Source organism: Streptopelia decaocto (assembly GCF_964273445.1).
Source record: "Streptopelia decaocto genome assembly, contig: HAP1_SCAFFOLD_1826, whole genome shotgun sequence".
Lineage (NCBI taxonomy): Eukaryota > Metazoa > Chordata > Aves > Columbiformes > Columbidae > Streptopelia > Streptopelia decaocto.
The window spans coordinates 213-9,595 of NW_028114995.1; the positions used below are offsets into that span (position 1 = coordinate 213).

General features: G+C 57.1%; 1 long non-coding RNA gene across 2 annotated transcripts; it reads left to right on the plus strand.

The window, feature by feature from the left end:
• The first annotated feature begins 2,606 nt into the window (after positions 1-2,606).
• LOC309452277 lies at positions 2,607-8,984 on the plus strand. 2 transcript variants are annotated; one of them, XR_014186503.1, is made up of 7 exons: positions 2,607-2,682; positions 4,314-4,442; positions 4,790-4,923; positions 5,414-5,533; positions 7,476-7,515; positions 7,758-7,859; positions 8,152-8,984. It is a non-coding gene; the product is annotated as an uncharacterized lncRNA (long non-coding RNA). The 2 variants fall into 2 exon arrangements; XR_014186502.1 differs by having other exon boundaries at positions 7,476-7,859.
• Positions 8,985-9,383: the final 399 nt, after the last annotated feature.

The window sequence follows — 9,383 nt, forward strand, 5'->3', positions numbered from 1 at the left end:
AAGTGCGCAGTCCTCAGTCAGGTCCGACGTGAGGCGGGCACCTGGGCGCGGACCGCGGAAGGCGCATCCAATAGGAGCACGGCGCGGTGGGGTGGAAAGCAGCCAATCAGAGCGCGCCGACTCAATCCCGTTTGAACAGCTGCCTGCCTGGCCAACGCTTCCGTGGTGTCTCGGGGCGGGTAGCGGGAGTTAACGGGGAAACGGGGGTCGGGGCGAGGGAGGGGAGGCTGTGGAGCGCTCGTTTTGGCCTCTCCGTCCCGTTTGCCTCGCTCTCCCTCTCTCTGTGTCACCTCGTCTGGCTCCCTGTCACTGTCTTTCTCTGATAAGCTGACCTGCTCTTTGCCGTCCCTTTTTGTGGAATCACAGGCTCATTCTGCTTGGAAAAGACACGTGCATTTTTAAATTTGGGGTTGACTTCTAGGGGTTTTTTTCCCCGTTAGTGTAAATCGATGGCCCGTTGTCCTGCGGCTCAATCCCCGTTCTGTTCCGTGGAGTCTTCAATTTAGGATGTTCAGGTAAGAAAGTTTGTCCTTCCAGAAAAGGAGCAGTCATTGGTAGGACTGAGAGAGGCTTTGAAGTGCACGATCAGAATTGAAGCCAGATTGCACTTGCCGTTGCTGCTGTCCGTCTTGTCTCTCACTGGTTTCCCCACGGCTCCCTAGTGTTTGGGAGCGGTGAGCGGGCGGGTTAGGATCCAGAGCGGACCAATCAGATGGCGCGGGAGGGCTGGAGGGCTGGAGGGACGGAGCGCTGGTTGGCTGCCTGGGCACGTCAGTTGCCACTCTGTCCGCCTATCAGATTGCCAGAGGGGCGGGCGTTGAGGGCTCCGTACTGCGCATGCCCCAAAGAGCGAGCGCTGATAGGCGGAGAACATGGTGATTGGCGTGCAGCCGGCAGCCAATGATGTTGCCGAAGAGGCGGGCGTTGCGGTCTCCCTACTGCGCATGCCCCAATAGCGAGCGCTGATAGGCGGCGAGAGAGGTGATTGACGTGTCCTAGGCAGCGAACCGGGACGCGGCAAGGGGCGGGTGCTGCGGTATCCCTACTGCGCATGTCCAAACCGCGAGCGCCTCGGTTGCGGGGGGGTAACCGGGAGCGAACGGGAACGGGGGTCGGGGCTGCTGCGGAGCGCTCGCTGCGGCCGGCGGGGTCGGTGCCCGCGGAGCCCGGCGGGAGAGCGGGAGAGCGCGAGGGGAACGGAGCGGCGAGAGACGCGGCAGGTGAGTGCGGCCACGGGGACCGTGCCGTTGGAACGGGGGGAGCGGGATGGGCTCCGTTTCCCCCCCGCCCTTACGGCCGAGCTGGCGAAGCTGGTGGGCGGCGTGCGAGCCCGAGGGCAGGTGCGCTGAAGGCTTGCGGTCTGGAGCCGCGTCTCCCTCCGGCGCAGCGCCCGTGCCCGGTCCGGCAGTCCCTCCGGGAGCGGCGCAGCCCCCGTTAGTGGGGGCGCGTTTAAAAGCGGAGCTGAGGCGCGGTTGCAGGCTCGGTGGTGGGGCGCCGCTTCGGTCTGATGTTGATGCTAGTCATTTTGACTTACATTATGCTACAGTGTTCTGTTTGGCACTGCTAGTGGGTAACAAATAATTGTGCTGTACCACAGCACGAGATGATAATATTTTGTAGATTTATACTGCCACAGAATTTGCAAGTGTATTGAAAAGGGGGGAATTCAAGAGAAGCTGCCAAGTTAGTGTATGCTGCCATGAAGTTATAGAACTCATACCCTCGTTAACCAGTTGATGTGAGGGAAATGCTTTCTGACCCCCTGCACGCTGAGGGGATATTTTTTACCTTTTAGATCCTTCTGCATGACAAGGGGGAAACAGAAGATTAAATAACACGTTGTTTAGAAGCAGAGTGCTTAGTTTCTATTTAACTAGTAGGTGTATTGTCAGCGTATTGGCCAGCGTGCCGCAGAGGAGCAGGAGGCGCCAGCCGGCCGGGGGCAGATGCCGGGTGCGTCCCCAGCTCGCCAGAGCTCCCCCTGAGCCTCCTCCCGCGGCCCCGCTCGCCCCGTGCAGCCGCCCCCAGCCGCGGCAGCTCCTGCGAACCCGTCCCGTGTTCCCGGGCCGCTCCCGAGCCCCACGGTGAAGGCGGCAGGCCGGCCCTCGGCACCTCTCCGGTGGCCCGTGCGGAAGGAGCAGGCTCAGGCAGGGGTGAGCTACGGTGCTAACGGCCGCTGCTTCTTCTTTCCCGCTCCCAGAGGCCACGCTGAGGATGCGGCCGTTCGCTGCCACCCCGGGGATGCCGTCGGCTGCGCCCGCCTCGGGCTGGCGAGGCTCGTCTGGCAGCGCGGCGGGAAAAGGGACGGGTGCTGCCGCGGCTGGAGCCGGAGAGGTAAAGAGGAAGAAGTGCGGGTCCGTCGGCCCGACGTCTGCTTCCTGCGGCGGGCAAGAGAGGGAGCCCCTCTCTCCGGGTGGCGAAGGGTCCCTCTGCGTGGCGTGCAGCGGGCCAGGCCGTCAACGTGCGCGGCAGGTCCGTGCGCGTATCCCGGAGCGGGACGGCTGCGTGGCGAGCGAGCCAGCGAGGCTCCGTGTCCCCGAAGCCTCGTCTCGTAGCAGCCCTGACACCCCACCGTGTTCTCCTAGGCTGAGGACGGCCGAGCGCCCCGAGGGAGGAGAGGAGGGGACAGGAGCGTCTGAGCTGTTAGAAGCCTCCTGGCAGCCACCGAAAGCGAGAGCCGCTGTGAGTCCCTGGCCCTCGGGCCTCGTCCCCGGCTTCTGTGTCCTGGTGCCTCCCTGCCCCTCCGTCTCCTTTTTCCCCACGCTTTCTCTGGCCCGTTCTTGTCCCCGCTGTTCTCTTGTCCCCGTGGCGCTCTCGTGTGCGTCCGTCCCCCCGCTGCGCTCTCGTGTGTGTCCGTCCCCCCGCTGCGCTCTCGTGTCCGTGTGTCCGTCCCCGCTGCGCTCTCGTGTCCATCCCCCCGCTGCGCTCTCGTGTGTGTCCGTCCCCCCGCTGCGCTCTCGTCTGTGTGTCCCCGCGCTGTTCTCTTCCTCTCTGTGTCTGTACGTGCTGCTCTGTCCCCCGACCTTCCTGTCTTTCTCTTTCCTTCCTCCCTCCCTTCGTCTTCTCTCTCTGTGCCTTTGTCGTGCTCAGCGTTGCTGGCGTTCTTCATTCTGTACGGCACTGTTCCTGTCCTCGTTCCTGTTCTGAGCCTTCGTGCTGCCCCCCGCCCCGTTTTTCTCTTTTTTTGTTGTTTTTTGCCTGCCCTCCGTCTCTCGGCGGGGCTCCTCATTCCTCCCTTTCTTCCTCCAGCCCCCTGTGCTCCCCGCGGTCTCTCTCGCTCTGCCATCGGTTTTGCCTGTTGCTCTCCCTCTTGCTTCCCGTTGATAGGAGGAACAAAAATCTTTTAGAAAGCCCTCGGCATAAGGTAGCAAGACCAGGCCTAACGTAACAGAAACCGAACAGAGAAAAACTGGCTCTACAGGGACTGGAGGTGGGGCAAAGCGGGATGTCCTTGGCTCGCAGGCTGGGAAAATGGAACGTTCCACTGAATGGAGAAGGAGCTACTTGAGTAGCAGCACAAAATGAGAGTGGGCGTGCTCAAGAAATGAGGTCGAGAAGCCGACACCGGGGCGGGGGGGCACCGGGGACCGCTGGAGACCCTTGGTGGACACGCTGGCACACCAAGGATGGACTGCCAGCGAAGGGTGGGGTTATGGAAAGAGCTTCCGTCTAATGCATTAACTAAGCGCTGGGAGCAAATGAATATCCAATAGGTAGATGGAATAAATACCAAGAAGCGTGAGTCACGTGCACGCTCGATTACAGGGGCGATCCTTGAGCGTGCGGTGCGCTGTATTGAAATTGCCTGCCGTTTAACACTTTCAGAACAGTGTTCAAGAGTCTTTTTTGCCGACGTTTTGGTATCTCCCCGCGTCCCGTGGTTTCTCGCTGCGTCCCCGTGTCCCGCTCCCTGCCCGTGGCCGCGTTCCTCTCTGTCCCATTGACCGTGCCGGGCTTTTTTCCTCCGTCTCCGCCCCGCCGCGCCGATTTGTTTCTTCCTCTGCCCTGTTCCTCGGTGCTCTTCCGGCCTCTTTTCCTCTGTCCCCCCCGCTGCTGTGTTCTCTGCCTTGTTTTTTCAGATCCCTGTCCCTGTTTTCTCTTCTCGCTTGTGAAGAGAAGCTGCCAGGGGGCAGAGACGCTGTGTGACCCGCGGGGTTCGCAGTCAGGTCTCCGCGTGTCAGCGTCCGTCCCCCCGACGGGGGTCAGGTCCCCGTTTGTGTGCAAACAACATCCCTCCCTCGGTGCCTCCTTAGAACGTTTAATGACGTAAATATTGCTACTGCTAACGTTGTCGGTGCGGCTTCTTTCCTCAGCGGATCCGTCCTGCAGTCGGTGGCCCACGAATGCTTGGCAACAGCAGGAGCGGATTGAAAGGACCGGCCGCTGGAGGATGCCGAAGACTCCCGGGTCACCGATGGAAGCAGCTTTGCGTAAAGCAAGGGGTACGTGAAGGCGGGCGTGCGGGGACGGCTGCCCAGCAGGTAATGGGAGCTGAACCTTTACCTCCAGGGACTTCTGCCCAGAAAGCTGAAGAACTTGCTCTCCCGCGAGAGAGCGAAGGGGGGTATCGATATTGGCCGGCACGAACAGCTCCCTGCTCAGGCTGGCCAGCAGCATTGCCGTGCCGGGGGGCAGCTGCCGGCCTGCGGGCCGGGGGCTGCGGCTGTTTGGGGCGCTGCCCCCGCTTTGTTTTCCTAGGGGAGCCCCCCACTTTTGGGGGGTGGTGGTACGTGCACGTGTAAATGACACGATGTTCCCAGCTGCTTTGTTCTCTGCCTTGTTTTTGCAGGTGCCTGTCCCTGTGTTCTCTTCTCGCTTTTGAAGAGAAGCTGCCAAGTTAACGTATGCTGCGATGAAGTTATAGAAGATGTAGCCCTCATGAACCGGTTGACGTGAGGGAAACGCTTTCTGAGCGCCTGCACGGTGAGGGGACATTTTTCGCCTTTTAGATCCTTCTGCATGAGAGGAGGGAGACGGAAGGTCAAGTAACACGTTGTTTAGAAGCTGAGAGCTTAGTTTATATTTAACTAATAATTAACAGATGTGTTGTCAGCGAGAAACCAAACGGTTATAACCGACCTCATCCAATGCAGCACAGCACGCGGCTCAGCAGCGCCGCTGACTCTGCCGCCCCGGTTCTTTCCCCGTGTCGGGCGGCGAGGCGGCCGGAGGACCCGCTTTTCCTTTTCCAGGTTCAGAGCCCGTGCCTCATCTGGTTATATCTGTAAACATTCAACATCTTAGCACGAATCACAGCTGCATTTTTGACAGTTCCCCCGTTTTCTTTTTATCCTCTTGATTCGTGCTTTGGCCTCAACGTTAGCTAGTACTTGCCTAGCGGCGGCCAGGTCCAGTTTGGTGTTATCTTTGAAAATCATCAATTTATACCCTGTTCCTTTTGTTGCCATTTCAGGATCTATAGGCACGGCTGAGATTTGCATGGCCTGGAGTACTGAATGTATTAACCGAATAACGCACGGGTTCATACACGGTACAAACAGCTCCCCCAAAGAAGTGATCCCACCAATGGCCGGTAAGTATAGAATTCCATTTCTGTACTGGGACATGCGCAACTCGTTTTATCTCCTCTGCTGTTTTCATGATAGCTTCCCCATTACCATCTATTTCTAAACAACACTCAGAAGTATTCCATTTCCCACAGACACCCCCTTCTTCAGCTAAAAGATAATCTAAGGCTACCCGATTTTGGTAACTGCAGCCCTGGTCTGAGACAATTGTCTCGCTATGAGATTCAGTGCCTCAGCTGTCCGGTTGCTTCTTATTTCAACCACTGCTTGCAACCGGATAATTCGGTTTAGCGTGTATATTGGGGTACGGTATCCCCAGCTTCCATCTTGGGCCCAGGTGGCTGGATCATAGTATTCAATTATCCTTTTCGCAGGCCATTCATCATCTCTCCAAGTTTGCGTTCCTCCTCTGGGGACATTTGTTAAACCCCTCTTCTCTCCGTTTAAAGTTTCGTACAGAGGTTTCCCCAGATGACTCCCTTTTTCCTTTGGGAAAAGGAAAAATGCTGGTTGAATTATCCCTATTGTACAAGACCCTCTCCATTTAGGCATTAACTCATTCTAAGCTCTGTTCCCACATATCCAAAATAATCCATCGGGGGCTTTCTGTGGTTCATTGACATCGGTAGAGGCAGGATTCTGCCAAGATCTCCTTAAATCCCCCATTTCCTCCAAGGGGTTTGCTTTGCTTCGATTCTTCCAGCATATCGTTTCATTTCCCAGGCTACAATTTCGAGACCAATATCCATCAGGTGGACCTGGCCACCGGGTGGGAGGAATAGAGGTATTTGATGAATTTGCCCGTAACGCTGACTTACAAGGGGTTTGTCCAGCGTATTCAGTGAAATCCAGTTTACCATCATCCCTTGACAGGCGTATCTGCCCTATTATTAAGTGACTTAATACCCATCCTTCTGGTCTTTTTTCTGGAGTTACGTGAGTTCTGTTCCATCCCAGTAATCCTTCTGGGCTTATGCTCTCTCCTCTCCAAGGCCACCGTTCTGCCGTTGGAGACCCCCCACATATCCAGCATGATGTGACGTTTAATTCCCGGGCTATCCTTTCCATAAGGTCTATAAACAGGTTTTTCCCTACTGTTGGTAATTGTAATCCCTTGTCTTTTTTCCTTATTTCTTCATACCGATCGCTATTTTTCGGTACCAGTTTCTGTTTCTCTTGCCTTCTTCTCAATTCCTCGGTGGCACTCTTAACTAACTCCTCCTTATACTGATCTTGCGCCCCCCCTCCATGTCGAGGGTTAAGATTGCGGGGTGACAGTAAAACCCTGGCAGATGTATTGTTAACCCCCTCTCCCCCCACTTCCCCCTTTTTGCCCCTCCCTCTCCCCCTTCCACTCAGGACAGGCGATCGGGAGGGAAAGAAGGACAGAGAGAAGAGAGTTGGAAAAATTAAAGATGTTTTACTAATGCTACTAATAAGAATAGAGAAAATAATACAAAATATACAAAACCAATCTTGAAAGTCTCAGCAACTGCACGGCCGGCACCCAAAGTCCTGGACTGGACTCTGCAGCCAACCGGAGCTGGATTCAGTCTCTCACTGGCCTCAGTTCTCAGGGATGAGTAGCAAGATCCTTTCCTAATGTCGCCATAAGGAAAAAGGGGCGAGATCCTCGTGGTCTCCCACTTTTATATGAAGTATTCACGTGAATGGAATGTTATACACAGTTGGTCAGTTTCTTGGTCCCTTGTTTCTCGTCGCGCTTCTCGCGAGATGTCCATCCGTGCTTATCAATAAGTTTGCATTCCATTGCTAGGTTTACCAAAACATGGGTCTCGTTCTCCAGGAAAGTGTAGTTAATATGAAGCTTTAGCTGACAGGCAAAATTCACTGAAAGAGAAACTTGTTTTTAACAAAACCAGGACACTCCATCTGAACAGCCGCACATAGCAGCTTGTGTAAAACAGATGCTCTGTTCTCCCCTAGGGCAGGAGACAGAGCCCACACCGAGTCCACCTTTCCCTAGGTGAGTTGCTACCCATAACTTCTGCCCTTGGATTTCACATTTTTCCAATTTTGTTCTGTCATAACACCCAGAATTAACATGAGTGTGCTAACTGAGAACATCCTGTGTCAGTCGTCCTATTCTCACGCGCTCATAGCATTTGGTACAGGGTTGGCCAGGCTAAGTTGGGAACAGTAAGTCCCCACTCCTAGCAAGAGGATCAGGTCCAGGTTTCTACACCCTCTGCCTCTCTGGCCGACCAGGTTGCAGCCGCAGCCGAGTTCGTCATCTTCTCGGCAGCAAGGGCGGCGCGGAGTCGAGGACGTTCTCAGCGCGCCCCAGGGATTTCTCTGGAGGTGGCTCTGGTATGTACGTATGTGAATGGCATTTTAAAGTAATGAGCTGCCCGCTGGGGCTGTTTTCCTTTTCTACCTTTTTTTTTGGAGTGAATCAATGGGGGGACTCGGGGGGTGACGATGATGTTACCGGAGGAGCAGGCCAGCGAGAGATGGGGGCTCACAGCCCCAAAATGCCTGAAGAATCAGGGTGTTCAGTGGCACTGTGGGGAGGAGAGATTTCTCCCTGTCCGCTGCAGGGAAAACAGAACAATCCCCCATCAAAGCTGTCCTAGAGAAATACTTGCTGTTTGTCATTCAGGCTCTAGAACGGCCCGGTGTCCTGTTAAAGGTTGTGGTGGTGCGGGTCAGGGATCCCCAGGCTGTGCCGGGACCACAGGACGGCTGCTGGTGGAACCAAAGTCCAGGACAACTTCTCAGAGGTAAGAACCTTTCGATTTGTTCTCCTCAGGGCACGTCCCTTTGCCTCTGGCCCCCTCACAAGCTTACTCGCCTAATGTCACCATAAGCAGAAGGGACGAAAAAGGACAAAGAGGACGAGATCCTCACGATCTCCCACTTTTATATGAAGTATTCACGTGAATGGGATGTTATACACAGCTGGTCAGTTTCTCGGTCACCTGTTTCTTGTTGCCCCTCTTGCAAGATGTGAATGTGTCCTTAGCAACAAGTTAGCATTCCAGTGCTCTGTTTACCACAACACGTGTCTGGTTGTCCAGGAAAATGCAGCTGATATGAAGCTTTAGCTGACAGGCAAATTCACTAAAAGAGAAACTTGTGTTGTAACAAAACCAGCACAGCCCCCCACCGCCAGGGGCATGTTGTTTTCCCCCAGGAGTTCAGAGGGGGGGGACCCAGGAGTTCAGAGGGGGGGGACCCAGGAGTTCAGAGGGGGGGGACCCAGGAGTTCAGGACGGGACCCAGGAGTTCAGGAGGGACCCAGGAGTTCTGGGGGGACAGAAATGCCATTTGTGCCGCGGCGGGTCTCAGTGTCGCCGTCCTGTGAGCTCCAGCTGCCTGCGCCCCCAACTCCGGCTGCCTGCGCCCCCCCAGCTCCGGCTGCCTGCGCCCCCCAACTCTGGCTGACTGCGCCCCCCAACTCCGGCTGCCTGCGCCCCCCAGCTCCGGCTGCCTGCGCCCCCAGCTCCGGCTGCCTGCGCCCCCCCCAACTCCGGCTGGCTGCGCCCCCCCAGCTCCGGCTGCCTGCGCCCCCCAACTCCGGCTGCCTGCGCCCCCCCCAACTCCGGCTGGCTGCGCCCCCCCCAGCTCCGGCTGCCTGCCCCCCCCAGCTCCGGCTGCCTGCCCCCCCCAGCTCCGGCTGACCGCGCCCCCCCCAACTCCGGCTGACCGCGCCCCCCCCAACTCCGGCTGACCGCGCCCCCCAGCTCCGGCTGACCGCGCCCCCCAACTCCGGCTGGCTGCACCCCCCCAGCTCCGGCTGCCTGCGCCCCCCCAGCTCCGGCTGCCTGCGCCCCCCCAGCTCCGGCTGACCGCGCCCCCCCCCAACTCCAGCTGACTGCGCCCCCCAACTCC